We start from the raw sequence: 14,742 nt of genomic DNA, 5'->3' as shown, positions 1-14,742 counted from the left end.
CAAGAAGTAGTTTCTGCCTGCTAAGCTAGCAATGGCAGCACATGGGTAAGACACAGGTGACTGCGGCAAGCAGCTTGCCACTGGTAGGACTCAGAGATAGATACGTTATTTTTAGGGGGAATGCACAGACGTAAATTACAGAAGAACAAAAAAGCACAAAATCAAAACGAGATCCCAAAGAAGCCGAGAGCTGCTGTAACGAAGCAGCAATTTTATAGCAGCTTTCCACTCCAAGCAGTCTCTAGACCCCTTCAGGGTCATTTTGGCCACAGCACAGGGCTAGGAAAGTGCAGCAGCAGCTGGCAGCAGGGCAGTCGTGGCACTGCTCCACCTGGGAGCTGTGAAACCACGCTCAGCCTGGTGAGAAACCTCACCGATTTGGTTCACCTCGTCTTGCAAACACAACTCCACGAGGGAGTGCTGGCTCCCAAACCAAGCGCTGCTTCCTGGCTCCTGCTGGAGGAGACAGGCCACTCACAGACCCAAGCTCAGCGCTCACAAATCACTTTCTGAAAGCTCCAAGTTCATCTTTGCCCCTTTCTAAAATCCTGCCTGCAGACAGCAGCCTCCTGACCTGCGCCTGGAGCAGCCGTGGGCTCTGAGGGGATCACCCATGGCTTCACAGGACTGACTCCTTCTGGCTACAGCACACAGAACAGCCACAGGCTGCTGTGTGTCAGCTCTCCAGCGACAGCCGCACGTCCATGAGGTTTTTACGCCGGCCTGGGGTCGCTCTCACCACCTCCCTGTGTTTTATCCTCCTTTGGAGACAAACTACTTGGCAGAACAGCTGCTGGGCTGCTGCAGTGCAGTCTGCGAAGTTCCAGCCACGGCAATGACCGAAGTTTCTGTTCTCAGCCTGGCGAGTTACAAGCTCTTCTGTCCGAGGTTCCTAAGCATGTGCCAAAATACATCGATTCCCCCCAGACCCACCGCTGTCCATGGCACTTCTCGGCTGTCTGTGGAGGACATTCGCATATTGCTTCACCACAGCTGATTTTCCAGAGAGCTGACATTTGTTATGGCTGAGAGTGAGGGAAAATATATTTTTGGTTAGTTGTTGAAAGCCTCTGTTACAGGTTTAATTCAAGCTGGAAAGCTGCACAGTTTTAGATCCTGATCCAAATTCCACTGAAGCTTCAATGAGCTCTGGCTTGGCCACCCAGATCTCACTCACTCCAGCTGCACTTCCTAGCCTGCTGTCTTCATCTTTATATTCCTGATCCCAAGAGCAGCATGGAGCCAGGAACTACCAGCACCTTTTGGGATTAATCCCACCAGTAATTCCTCCACGAGCAAAAGCATCACACGACTGACTTCCCCTGCTGTGCGAGCACCTCAGAGCTGCTTAATTGAGGGTAGGAAATGCACGATCCCAGATTTCCATGGCTTTGCAGCTCTGAAAAAGGGGGCACTATTTGAATTCCATCCGAGCTGCAGTAATTGAGGCTAATCACACATTACCCAAAATAACTCCCAGGCTAAATTTAGAAACCGAGGATGCTGCAGGAGGAGAGATGTTGTTGCGGTATGATAACGAGCCAGCACGCTGTCTCACACTTCCCCGCACTATCTCGGTCTTGCAGATGTTTTCTAGCGATGCCACAGGTGTCAAAAACTGTGTCATGGAGAGATCTGACTGCGGAAGATTATTTTTCCTGGGAGGCAACAACCACCCCTGGCACCTGCTCAGCGGTGGTCCAGCGGAGAAGACGCTCCTCTCCAGAGCTTCTCAGCGCAGCGATGTGGCCGAGCCTGATAACCCAGTGCTTAAAAGAAACCAAGAGCATCGCCAGGCTGTGTTTTCAATGACTGCATAACAGCTCCATGGCAAAAACTCATCAGAACATCTCCTCCTTGTTACACAACGAGCAGGACTAACGAGACAGCCCCCGCCTGCAGTCGGCGTGTGCGGTCCTGGTGTTTGCAGTCCTGGCCAGTTCGAGCAGAGCTCTCGTGACGAGGAGCAGCAGAGCCAGCAGCTCAGTCACTCGCTGCTCCTGCTGACATCAGAGCAAGCTGAGGAGGTTTTACACAGTCATAACGCTATATAGGGCCATTAAGAGAGCAGGGCTGGTGCCCATAAAACATGCTCTGCTTGCGAAATAAGGCAAGGGACAAATGTAATCCTTGCTATCTAAGCAATGCCAAATGTCCAAGGAGGGCAGCACAGACCCTAACATCATTAAAACTCAATTTCTTAACTAGAGAATCAGCTATTTATTTTCTGCCGTATGCATGCCCACTTTATATTCAAATACTTGACAGCCAAATATATAAATGATTTACAAAGTCAAGGAGAAATTGAATTAGTTTCGTTCTGCATTATGACTATGTTATGGGTATGCTATGAATAAAGCAAAGATATAAATCATAAGGTTGCCCCAGTCAATTAAATGTGAAAAGTATTATAAATTTCAGTGTATATATGATTTGTCATATGCACCGGGCCTTTCTTCAGCAGCATGTCACAAATATATGACGTATATAATTTGCAATTCTCAACTGATCATTACCCAACTGCCTGCTGGTAAATTAGATGTTTTCATACGTCTACCCGCACACAATATTATTTCTCTCTGCTTGCCCTGCAGAGATTATCTACGTTGGTGTAACAGTTGTTAAAGTAAAACAATAAAAATAAAATAAAATTATGCAGATTAGATTCTGAGCGGAGCCCAAAACCTCCCAGAATCACAGCGAGTCTGTCACTGAATGCATCGCAGGGCATATGCCTGCTTTTAACCACATGGTGACTGCTCAACTGCAAGGAAAGGATGTTGCACAAGACAATTTCTTACATATAAACTGCTAATTGGGAATAAATTTTAATGGGCACTAGTAACATAAAAGAAGTTGAAGATGCTCATGATGTGATTTTGAATGCACGGCGGTAAAACCAGGCGCCCGTATGAGCCCCTTGGCTTCCTCCCCTCTGAAACAAAGACCTTTCCTCGTGGTATCCCAAAGGGACGGCAGGTAATCTCTGTGCCTCTTACAGGTGGAGGAGAAGGTAAACAAACCAGCCTAACAAAGCCATAAGACCTGCAGTAAGATGCACCAGCCCTACCCCATCCCTGCCTAAACCCTGTGCTTCCCCTCACCTCCCTGGAGCACCCAGGCTGAGCCCTGGGAGTTTTAAAGCTGCAGCCCTGGCTTGCCCCAAAAAGAGCCACGGGCACTCCAAGGGCATTAACAGTTTAATGGGGACTGATTTTTACACGTGATTTTTATAAGCGTTAGGGGAACAGACCAAAATACTGCGCTTTCAGCACCACGAAGCTTCTGAGTTTCAAGCCATCACAGTGACAGAGCCAACAGAAAGAAGTTTGTAAGCTACAAGGACTGATAAGGACAGGACGCAACGTGCAGCGATTAGCCTGGCAGTTACAGCGTGCTGCCCAAGTGACAGGCATTGTCGGCGTCACTGTCACCAGCCACGGGAGAGGAGCCCGAAAGCACCAGGACCACGTAAGGGTCCTCCCTGCCAGTCACTGCTAATGTGAACACTGCTTCCCAGCACTGGGAGCAAATGTCACCAAGTCCCGATTGCTGGGGCCTGTTGGAAAGCATTTTCCCTCCCGTAGAGGATGGTTATGCTGCCTCTGCAGAGCACAAACCAGTTGCTGATGGAAAACCACACTTTAAATCCACTGGCAATGCACACGCCATATTACCTGAACCTGCTTTGTGCCTCATGGGGAACAGAAATAAACCCACATCAATTTTCTAGGTGCTTGACCCACCTGTGGCCTGGCCGAGCCCTGCTGGCACCCAGCGCTGCGCTGGTGCTGCTGCGGAGCTGGGCTTTGCCAAACCCTGTCCAGCTGAAATAAGTGAAGGTTACTGACACAGAGAGCTGAACCTGCAGCTTAAGTCCTCCTAAAATCATTAACTTAAACTGGCTCAATGGTGGCACTGATTTTCCAATGCACTGTTTTAATAATCCCAAAAATGCTTCCCCTAAGATGCTGAGTTTCTGGGAAGCCTCTGAAGCACTGGTGTGGTCACCCACCTGCCCAAAACACAGCCTGATAGCTGTGCTGTGCGTGGCCACTGGTGCCAAAAGCCCCCAGGAGAAAGCTTCAGGGCTCTCGTCCATTGTCGCGCCGGGAGCCATGTAGCTCAGCAAACGGCAGATTAAATATTTCAAAGCAAACACGCCGGATGTGAAGGCTGAACAAGATCACAATACGGGTGACAATTTTGCAGCTTTGATGTAGGGCTTTAGGAGAGATCTTTGTCTGAGGAAAGATGGTTTCGCTTTGTAATGCACAATCAGGGAAAATACTGAAAAATTCATAAGACCCCTTCAATTAATAATTAATCTCTCAGTCAAGGCGTGCTAGTAACTGTGGTATCTGGCACCACCGAGTGCTCCAGCTGGAAAACACGTGGTTCCCACAGTGATTCACTGCATGGAGGCCCTCCACTTCTTATCAGAAAACCACTGCTCTAGGAGATAAAGCGATGAGCCAGGACAAGCCCACAGCCTGAACAGTCACGATGGACCCGTAGCATCCTTTTCCCACAAACGATGCTGATGCTTGAGGAAATATTCTTCTGTACAAGCAAGGAAGGGACCTGGTCCTGAAAGCCCCCAGCTCTGGTGATGTCTCTGAACCAGAGCTGAAGGCTCTGTCCCTGCAGGAAGGCAGCATGCTGAACTCCCTGTTCAATTGGGAACGTGAAGGACATTAAGCTGTCTGCGTAGCTTAAGTCACTAATACCCCAGGCATCATGCTAATCCTCTGTGCAGCAAATTACAACTCGAGGACCGCCAGCTGTCTTGGGATTTGAGATGAGAGAGGAAAAAGAAGCAAGGACAGAGTCCCAGGGGGTACCCACCTCTTGGGGCAGCAACATTGGGGCTGCTTGTAAGGGGCTGGGCAGCATCAGCACGGCCCCAGCATGGATGGAAGCATGGAGCATGTTTTCCTTCCTGCAATTTTGTTAGTTTTACAGTGCTGTTGGTTTCCAGCTTGTGGTGAGGCAGGGGGGTCATTACAGGGCTGTCTCCTGTTTGGAAGGGCTCTGCAATGGCCGTGCCTCACTCTGCCCAGCTCACTGCGCGCTCTTACTGCAGGAGGAGGCACTTGATGCGTACAGGCAATCCCTTCTTTCAGGGACTGCAGCCAAAAAACGGATTGCCAGAGAGCAGCTGAGCCTCACTTACCCTCTCCAGGCCGATGGATTAAAATGAAAAAGAGAGGTTTTTGTGGTGGGGCCTCTCCGAAACCCTCTGGATGCACCAATCTAACAGCAAAGGAGATGCTGGCCTTCCTCGCAGCTTGCTCGGGCGGGATGCTCAGGGAGGATGCTCAGGGATCAGTGTTCGCTCTGACCTGTCCAAGCCTTTCCTGGCCCACTGGGACAGCTCCGAGGATATCAAATGATCGTCATCCAGAAGGGACGAAATCATGGAGCAGAGCCAGAACAACCCTTCCCTGCAGCAAACCCCCTCACTGAAAGCAGAGGCCAGGTGCAACACGAACAAGGCTGGTTGGGGCTGGTTGCAAGGAATTCCTGATGAGGGTTTTCTCTTCAAATCGCTCCCTGTGACCCTGACTGTTGAAGGGACAGAAGGAGGAGCTGGACACGGCTGTTGCCAAGGGGGAGAGGCTTTTAACAAAGCAGCAGCCTTCTGCAAGCTGTTCTAAGAAGGATGTGATTAGGTATCAGCACACATCCCAGCAGCAGGGAGCTCCAAGTGCCGCCGTATGACAGAGATGCTCTGGGCTGCCTCTCTTCTGGCCAGGCAGACTTGCTAAAATCAGTCCTTCTGCCTAAGAGTCACGCTGAGTATTTCTAGTACAATGGAAAATTTCCATTAATTCAATGAATTACTCTCTGTACCTATTACTGTGCCAAAATTTTCCTCTTCTAAGACACACAGTATTTTTGATCAGCAGCAGTAGCAGAAACAAGATTTCAAGCAGAAAAGCTCAAGTTTCCTGGGTGCTGTACCTTTGCTTTTTTTTTTTTAAACACAAAAAGTTTAACAGCTCTGTTAAGAACATACATATTGTCTTACCAGCTAGAAACCAATTTCCAAAAACATTGGGAAAGGTGAAAAAAATCCATCAACCCCGTGAAAAAATTCCAATAAACTCATTGGATATTTGAGAGCAGGAGAGGCTTAACATTGATTTAATTCTTGGCCAGGCTGCATGGCGATGTAACTGCCAAGTGCCCAACTGGCCTTATGCTGGGCAAAAGCCATTCAGTGTCGGTTTTTCTCTATTTGTAAATGTTATAAAATTCATCAAGTAATCCAGCGTGCAGGCTCCCGAAAGTGACAAACGCGCTTGTCTTTGCTGAAAAGGAGCTCTGCACCATTTTGCTCTTACGTATGCAAAACCCGATCTTCGGCAGGATGCCCATCGCGTCCAAATCTGCGGGCATTTGCTGAGCAGCTGCGGATCAGTGCCTGCTCCCTTCATCCCAGCAAGCTCCTGCTTTACCCAATGAGCCTCCGCTGCCATAAGACAGCAGTCAGAGTGTCCTGGGGGGGAGTGATTTAAAACCGCACAAAGGACTTGGACAATTTGGTTAGGGCCGGCGCTTCCTTCTCTACGAGAAATCTTATTTCACAGTTCATAAGCTTTGGGGCTGCGCTAGATCTGTCGGTAAAAATATTCCCTGGGATGTACGAGTGGCCCCTCCCTGCCCGAGTGCTGTCTCTCCTAACAGAGCTGTAAATCGCTGTATTTTAACAGCTGCCTGGCTGCTCGGGCTCTCACACTTCACATAAGCATCCAACGGCCGGAGCCAAAGGTGCTTCACCCAGTGAGGTCAAGAGGTCTGCCCTCCAGCTAACTCCAGCCTAAATGCTTACCCCATGAGCTGAGCAGGTTTCCAACATATTTTGGGGGAGCACAGCATTGCTGTGTGCCCACATGTGAAGAACTGCTGGCACCTGAGCAGAGATTTCTCATGCCCTTCATCGTGCTGGCGGCAGCACCCATGGGTGCCCACTGCTCGCCTGCAGAGCACTGATGGATAAATCAGTCCTTGTGGCCGTGTAAGGGGAGGTGGCAGCCAGGCTACACACACAGTGGGCATTTGAAACGTGGAAATCCCCCCCTGCTGTCTCAGCTACCGATCCATGTAGCAGCACAACCTGCTCACAGCTTTGCAAGGATGCACTGAGCTGCAGGGCTGGGGAGAGCTGAGGCAAGCAAATCCATCGTGCAGCTTTCCAGCAGGTCGTGCAGAGATACCTACAGATTTACGACTGGTGATAAATCAACATAAACGAAAAACAGATGAAGCAGAACGGAGAGGGGAAGAAAAAGCGCCGTCTGCCTTTGCAAACGCTTTGCAGGCCATGAAAAGGATGGCAAAACACTTAATTCAAAAGGCACTTTCTTTCAATTTGTCTCCGGAGAACTCCTGAACCCCACAAATCCCTCTGCAAGATCATCCATGAGAGATGTGCGACACCAAAAGGGCTTAAAAACTAAGCTGCCCACAATCTCCTGATCTCTGAGCACGCCTTCACACCCGCTGCTTATGGTATTGCATAAGGATGCTTTGAGGTGTGTGTGCGGCATACACTGAGCTACGGCACCACAAAATAAACCAGGGCTCTGGCTAGTTCGTGCGGACCCAGGCACATCACTGCACTTAGCTTGCTCCTTCTTTAGAGTTTATCATATCCCAGTCTTCAATTGGGAAGTAAATCATCTGTATTTCCAACACATGACACTGTACTATTGGCTTCCAAATAATTTGTATGGCTAGAATTAGCTGCATTAGCTCATCCCAAACTACATGGAAGAAAGATCTACGTATCCTCAAATCCCAATCCCTTGATTAAAAGCTTAATGGTAAATACATTGGTCACATAACTTGAAATGGATTTCAGTCCATATCCAACTGGCCTAAGGACCTGCTCCAGCAAAGCCGCAGTATGTTGTCACTCTGTGGGATTACAAGTGAAAGAATAAGACACGGGAACATTTCCAGAGGCGTTCACATAACCTGCAAGGCCAGGCCATGGGCCCGGCATAGGAATCCAGGTCTCCTTCAAAAGTTTCTTCCTCCCTGCTGGAATGTGCTTGGGGCCTGGGTTTCAATTCCTATTGATTCAAGCAGAGACCTCCAAGTTTTCCTGCTCCTTCATCGTTGACTGAGAGATTTTAGACCCAGCTGTGGGGCTGAAGCACCTGCAAGCCTTCCACACACAGGAGGAGGCAGTTCCTGCCAGGCTTTTTCCAGTCACAGCACATTTACATATTTCAAGGCAAAACCTCCACTTCCTGACGCTTGGCAGAGGTGGGAATGTGGGGACAGAAAGGTGTCCTGGCGGGAGCACTGCTCCTGTGGGAGAAGTCTTTCTGAAGCACAGGTCTCCTGACTGGGCCGTGCAGCCCTACCCATGGAGATCTTTGCTCCGCTGCTTCCTCTGGCTGAAAACCCTTTGTGCCCAGCTCTGGCAGGCTTCTGGGCTCTGTCGTGATGGCTCAGTGATCAAGCCTGAGCTATGACTTCTAAATTCTCAAGCTGGCCTCCCTGTTGACACGAAATCAGCCATCCTGCAGGGGCTGGGACCAGGCCTCTCCCCGGAGAGTGCAACCAGCACAGAGCTTGCTAGGGGTGATGGTAGGACCAACCAACACATCGATAGCTACAAATCACATCAGTGAGGATCATATTTGGTCTCTGAAAATAATTAAGATAAAATGGAAAGAAAAACCATATTCAGAACGGAAAGTTGCCTGCCACAGAGGTGCAGCTTGGAACTGGGCAGCTATTCTTCAAAATAATGCTCGCGGTCTGTGGGTACATGCCTTGGAAGGTGAGTTATGACCCTGGCTCCCGAAGCAGCATGACAAGGACTGAGTGCATTTCTCTTCTGCAGAAGCTCAGAGCAAAGCACAGAATTTGTTCATTGAGACCAAGGTTTTGGTTCCCTTTCAGGGCCAAACAGCTGTGTATCAGCAGAAAAGGAAGGAAGGAAACGTAAAGGGAAGGTTACATCTCCCACTTTTTCAAGGACTAAGATTAGCAAGAAATGCCGTGCTGCCTGTTACAGTTCGTTTTGGTATCTGTGAAGTTTAAATGATTACAGTCAGAGACCGCCCTGCTGAACAAGCTGCTGTCTTCCACATTGGTTTGACAGAACAAACCGACTGCTTCACGGGCACTGATGGGGCAGACATCTCTCTGATAACAATTTGCTGGTTGCACCTGTGACTTGGACCACCAGAAACCCGTGCGTGTTGCCTTCAGACCCCTTCCTATAAGGATAGGGGATCCCCATGGTTCAGAAGGGAGGTGACTTCCATGGTACCCGCCTATTTTTAGTCCCGTAGGGTTGCATCTAACAGCCCACTAAGTTGTGCCAATTCATCAAAGTCCAAAGCAAAAACACCACATTAGTAAGACCCTTCAGTCAGTGTATAATAATAATGATAACAACAAGGCTAATAGTTATTAATGATTAATATAATAAGCATCGCTATGCTAAATTATTATTACCAGGCTAATAAAAAGTTCAGTTCCTTGCCCTGTCATGCTGTGCTCTGACTCATTCAAAGGTTCCAGGGAGATCTGCATCTGGGGGAATTTCCTCCTCTTAAACAGAAGCTGCACTATTAGCAGTGCAATAATCTCTAAATTAGTATTGCATTCCAGAAAAGCCACCTCTTAGAAATAATTAGTACTCAACAACATGATGAAAAACGCCTGTGATACAGATGCTCCCCTTCCACCTCTCTGGAAACACCCTGGTGGGGGTGTTAAGACTCTATTTATGTAGGAAATGCGCTCATCCTTGGGAAGCCAGCACTGAAACAAAAGCAGTGGTTTGGACAAATTGCCTTCTGCTATGCAAACACTGATGTGAAAGCATGTAACGTTTCAAAAATAAACATGGAAAAAAAAGCCAACACTTCTTAATAAAGGCAGGGTATATTACTCTTGGTGGGAAAGAAGGATACTGAGAACCATAAAAAAATAAAAATAAAAACAGAGAAAACCCCATCTGATCCCAAACCAGGGCTGATCCAAGTCACAAGCCAAGAACAACGACCAGCCCTCTCCCTGCCTGATCACCTGCAGCAGAGCCAGTTCCAGCCCCGAAGAACCAGTGGATGCACAAAATATGTGACAGCACCTGTGAGAAGGGCCAAGCGGAGCCCTGAGGGCTGTGGGAGCATCCTAAGGACCAAGCCAAGCAGCTACAGAGCACTTAGCTGGTTAAAGAGCTTGCTGAGACGTTCAGCGTTTATCCTTCACTACATAAACCCTGCAAGAGCCCTGCCAAGACAAATATCCTTACGGCTGGGCATGGCCTGCCCCAGCCCCACCTGGACATCCCCCTGTGAGAACAGGAGATGGGTTTCAGGGTCCCGGGCTTCAACAGCCCAGCACAGAAGATTTCAGCATCTCTGAACAAAGGCTCCAGCCCCACGCGGCGCTGCACACAGGCGCGGGGCCGACCTTGGTTCCTGACATCGTCAAAGGCAGAGGCCCTGAGATAAGGGGGCGCCGGGGCCTGGGCTTTCTGTATGCCTCGCCTAATAGGAAGTATTAACTCTCATTACAAATGTTTATAAAAAGTGAGATGCCATGAAGCGATTCGCAATTGAAAATTAACAACCTAAAAATTCAGCCACGTAGACGGCGCTAAATATAACTGCGGTTAATGCGCTCTAATTTAAATCGAGATGGTACAGCAGCACCAGCAAAAAGGCAATGGTTTTCCCCATCATTAGCATCCATCCCCACAGGGGCCATCACCACGTGAAGCCCATGGGCTGCTCCTCACCGCCCCTGGGCTCACCTCATGGCCACAGGATGGCGGATGGAGTCAGCCTGCAGCACCACGAAATATTGCCTGTGAGCCCCACAGCCCCCTGCGATGGTCTTTGAGGATGCTGTGTGATGCAACCAGGGAGTAACACAGACCCCGTTGTGCCCTCCTGCAGATGGGAGGACCACAGTGGAAAGGAGACCGGTGCCTCTCCGAGGGACCTGCAGTGCTCAGGATCGCACTGCTAACTCTGCCCTGGCTCCCCATCCAGCTTCCCCCACTGTCAGGAAATTATTTTCCCCTAACTTAGCACGGACAGAGCCCTCAGGCAAAGCCTTTCCATCCCAGTAGGGTGGAGAGCTGCTTTTCGTACTGTTAAACAAATTATCCTTTTAATGAAAAGGAAACCAAAAGGACCCCCTCTTCACCAAAGAGAGCTCCGTGGACAGCAGATTGATTTAAGGATGGGACATGAGCTGGGCGGTGGGTCACCCCTCACCGTAACTCCTCCAGATATCTCATCTGCCAGGAGCACTCATCTCCTGCTTTTTGAGGAAACAACGCTTATTTCAAACTACATTCAGCAAGGCGTGACCTCTTCCCTTTGAAAATGTCACCAGGGCAGGAGGCTTTTTGCTTACAGAGTTAGGGAAAATATATTGGACACCAAGAGTACGGCATGATAGTGCCTGCTGCTGCTGAGGTCTCCTGATGGCTTATGAATGGCAGCGCATGGCAAAGAGAAGGAAATAACCTGCTCTCCGATCCCACCTCATCTGTATTCCACCCTTGGTCTTCCCCTCTAAGCTTCCACCGAGGGCAGCGCACTGCACATGCAGTAAGGGCGTGCAGGAGGGCAGAAGGTGCAGCTGGAGTCTGGAGTGCACGGCGTTTGTACCTGCCCGTCTCCAGTGGCAGATGCAGCTCTTCTCAGAAAGGAGAAAAAAAAAAAAAAGAATCACCAATGAAGAGATTAAAGAGAAATGCTTGGAGCACTCTCCGGGGATTCAGCACTTTTTGCATTCTGCTCCGTAACCGTGTCAAAATTGTGCTGCCAGAGCCAACCTGCTCCTCCAGCTCAAGGTGCCATCGGCTGCTACAGGCTCTGAAGCTATGGGAATGTGCACACACAGAGCCTGCAGCTCAAATCCCTTCCCTCCACGTCTCACTATTAATCAAGTTGTTTGCTACAGCAGATTTATGGAAACCAAGGGACTGCAACCAGTGCCCAGGGCGCTGGAAAAAAAATATTGAGTGTGCGCAAGGACCTGTGGGGTCAGCTTGCTCCCCTTGCCACATAGCCATGCAGAAAATCAGCTCCCTTGGTGTCCTTCTCTCCCTCCAGCTGGAGTTGTGGGGAAAAACAACTGGAAAAAGCAGCCTCAGAGGGGACTGACAGCCCAAATGCTGCGAGCTGTTAAGGGCTGAGGGCAGGGAGAGAACTCTAGCTGAGAGCTGGCACAGCTGGGAAAGGCTCCGGCACCTGCCCCCGCTGCCCCTCGGATGCAAGAGAACAAAGTGAGGCTCACCCCGTGACCCTGCATGAGAGCCGAGGGAAGGACTGAATCATTTGGCTTACAGGCTGAACAAAATCCAAAACCGTTCCCACCCCCTCAAAATGCATTCGTTTTCAGACAGTTTTCCTTACTATATTTTATGCAACCTAAAAAAACCCTAATCTGGTCTGTTCCTAAAATGTTTAGATCAGTCCCTGGTTCACTTTTTTTTTTCATTTTTCTTTTTTTTTTTTTTTTTTTTTTTTTGTCTTCTGAGTGGTGGTGAAATATTCCTGAAAAAATTCAACCAGTTCCTTGAGAATCTGCGAAGTGTTTAATTCATCCCAAGTCTGCATGAGCTGCTACAAAGAAACCGTGCCTCCAGGGACCATTCCTCCCAGCTCTGCCCTCTGCATTTTAATGTCTCTGGATGCATGGTTTTCCCCTATTCTCCTCCTGCTTTCCCTGCTATGCTGCTGAAAGGTCTACATGGGCTGTCCCTGCATGGGCAACCCTCCCTGGGGATGCAGGTGAGCGATGGAGAGCCCACAGTCTTGCAGTGCTGTGGAGATGTCCCTGGGCACCAGCAGTCCCCAGGGGCACAGAAACACCTCGGGGCTGGCAGGGAACAGAGGCTGCCTACCTTAGAAACCACTGCTGTGCCAGCTCTGCAGGAGGTGCTGCTGAAAGCAGAGAGATGCAAGACACTCCTCCAAAACCAGCACAGGGACACACATCACATCGTGGATGTGCTTGTAAGCACCTCCCGTCGCCACGCCGCACATCACACAGAACTACTGCCAGCTTCCAGAAATGTGTGCTTGGAGTGGATTGCGTGTTTTCAAATGGATAAAAAATAATTTGCACAGCACAAACCGTACAGCTTCTGCTTCCAAGCAGATGGGAATTTGCAACAAACTTTGGCAAAGTAGGGTCCCTTCACGTGCTGGCACCTCCTCTGCACCACACAAGGCTGTGTGCGCCCCGTGGAGCTGCCTGGTCCCCTGCACGTCCCTGTGCCAAAGGCTGCAGGTGACGGGGAAATGGCACAAAGCTGCCTGGCTGCAGGGCACGGCTGGCACCTGCCTGCCTTCACCCTGCAGCATCACTGCTGGGTGTTACTGCACTCCTACAGGTGGTTAAAGATTGCTCCAACACAAGTGCAAACAGATCAAATCACCTTGAACCATCTCTCCAGATCAGCCGAATTATCCTTCCTTGTCCTTCCACCTAACTCCTAAGATCTTTCTAACACTTTTCTATAACACAGGTCCCATACCTGGATGCAGTAGAGGTCTTTATGCTGCCTTACAGATGGCCAGAGGTATTCCCCAATGGTACTGAGGGCTCCTCTGTGTACCTAGCCAAGAACTGAGCAGCTATCGCAGCTGCAGCATTGCCCATGAGTTCAATCCTCTTCATGCACAATTATCCTCACAGTCTCTTCAGATGCTCTGAAAGTTAAATTCTCCCTGGTCAATCCAGCAGCCCATGTGTGGTCAATACCTTACACTCACCAGACCCCAAAACATCCTCTTCATCCTCATCCCCTCCTTCAGCACACCTCCCCATCTCCAAAGACATTCTCTTCCAACACATTGTTCAGTCTTTTCATCCTTGGCCCTGCCTTCCTCCTGGACCCACGCAGAGTTCAAAGCCTGGTGCTTCTTGCCTGCAAAAGCCAAGGCTTCTCACATCCTGGGGGCTTGGCAGCAGGGCCTGAGACCCCAGCACGCCCACCATGGCTGTAATACGTGCTCCTTGCTTGCACCAATGCTCTGGGATCACTCGGCTAATGCCCCTCGAGCATCACACACAAGCACCTTGAAAGCCCTTCACAACTCAGTCACCACCTCCCCTTGCATCACGTTGCCCTACTCAAGTCTGACTCTTGCTTTACCAGCATTCAGGACAGGCTGTGCATCCCCTCACTGCACCTGCACGTTCTCTCCAGGCTCTGTGATACCTCTTTTGAAGCAGACAAAAAGGAAAATAAAATAAAAAAAAAAAAAGCGGAAAAAAAAAAGAGTATCCTCCTCTAAAGTTTGTTAGAAATTATCCTGGGGGTTACAGACTTGCATCTAGAGAAAAGCAGGGGTGCCACGGTTGTTTCAGACACAAAGGGGAGCGGGTGAACTGCTATAGCAGCACAGGACTGGCCCCACCTCCAGCTCACCTGTGCCCACACGTGCCCTCCAGGAGAGGCAGATGGGGTTTGAGGTTTCTTCACATTAAGACATCCAAGAGCAGCTGGAAAAGTTCTCCCCACGGATCAGTGCTATCAGACCGGAGGGAATGGCTTTTGGTCAGTCTCAAGGCAGGAGCGCAGGAAGCATTACACTCTTGGCCAGCTTTCCTACAGACAGCTCATGTCATTTTTGAAAAGCAATCTTCTCATTTCACGCTGAACCTTCTTTGCTTGGTGAACTTCTCTGAGCCCTGCCCTTGCATTTGCTGCTGGCTGCTGCAGGAGCACTGCTGCTG

General features: G+C 49.6%; 1 protein-coding gene across 8 annotated transcripts in view; it reads right to left on the bottom strand.

The window, feature by feature from the left end:
• CADPS (calcium dependent secretion activator) overlaps positions 1-14,742 on the bottom strand; it is a 196,737-nt gene that overhangs the window by 130,744 nt on the left and 51,251 nt on the right. The gene's annotated exons all lie outside the window — the stretch shown is intronic.

Source organism: Anas acuta, chromosome 11 (genome assembly GCF_963932015.1).
Source record: "Anas acuta chromosome 11, bAnaAcu1.1, whole genome shotgun sequence".
NCBI classification, from domain to species: Eukaryota; Metazoa; Chordata; class Aves; order Anseriformes; family Anatidae; genus Anas; species Anas acuta.
Note: the sequence above shows the minus strand (reverse complement) of the source record. Positions and strands in the feature narration are given on the sequence as shown.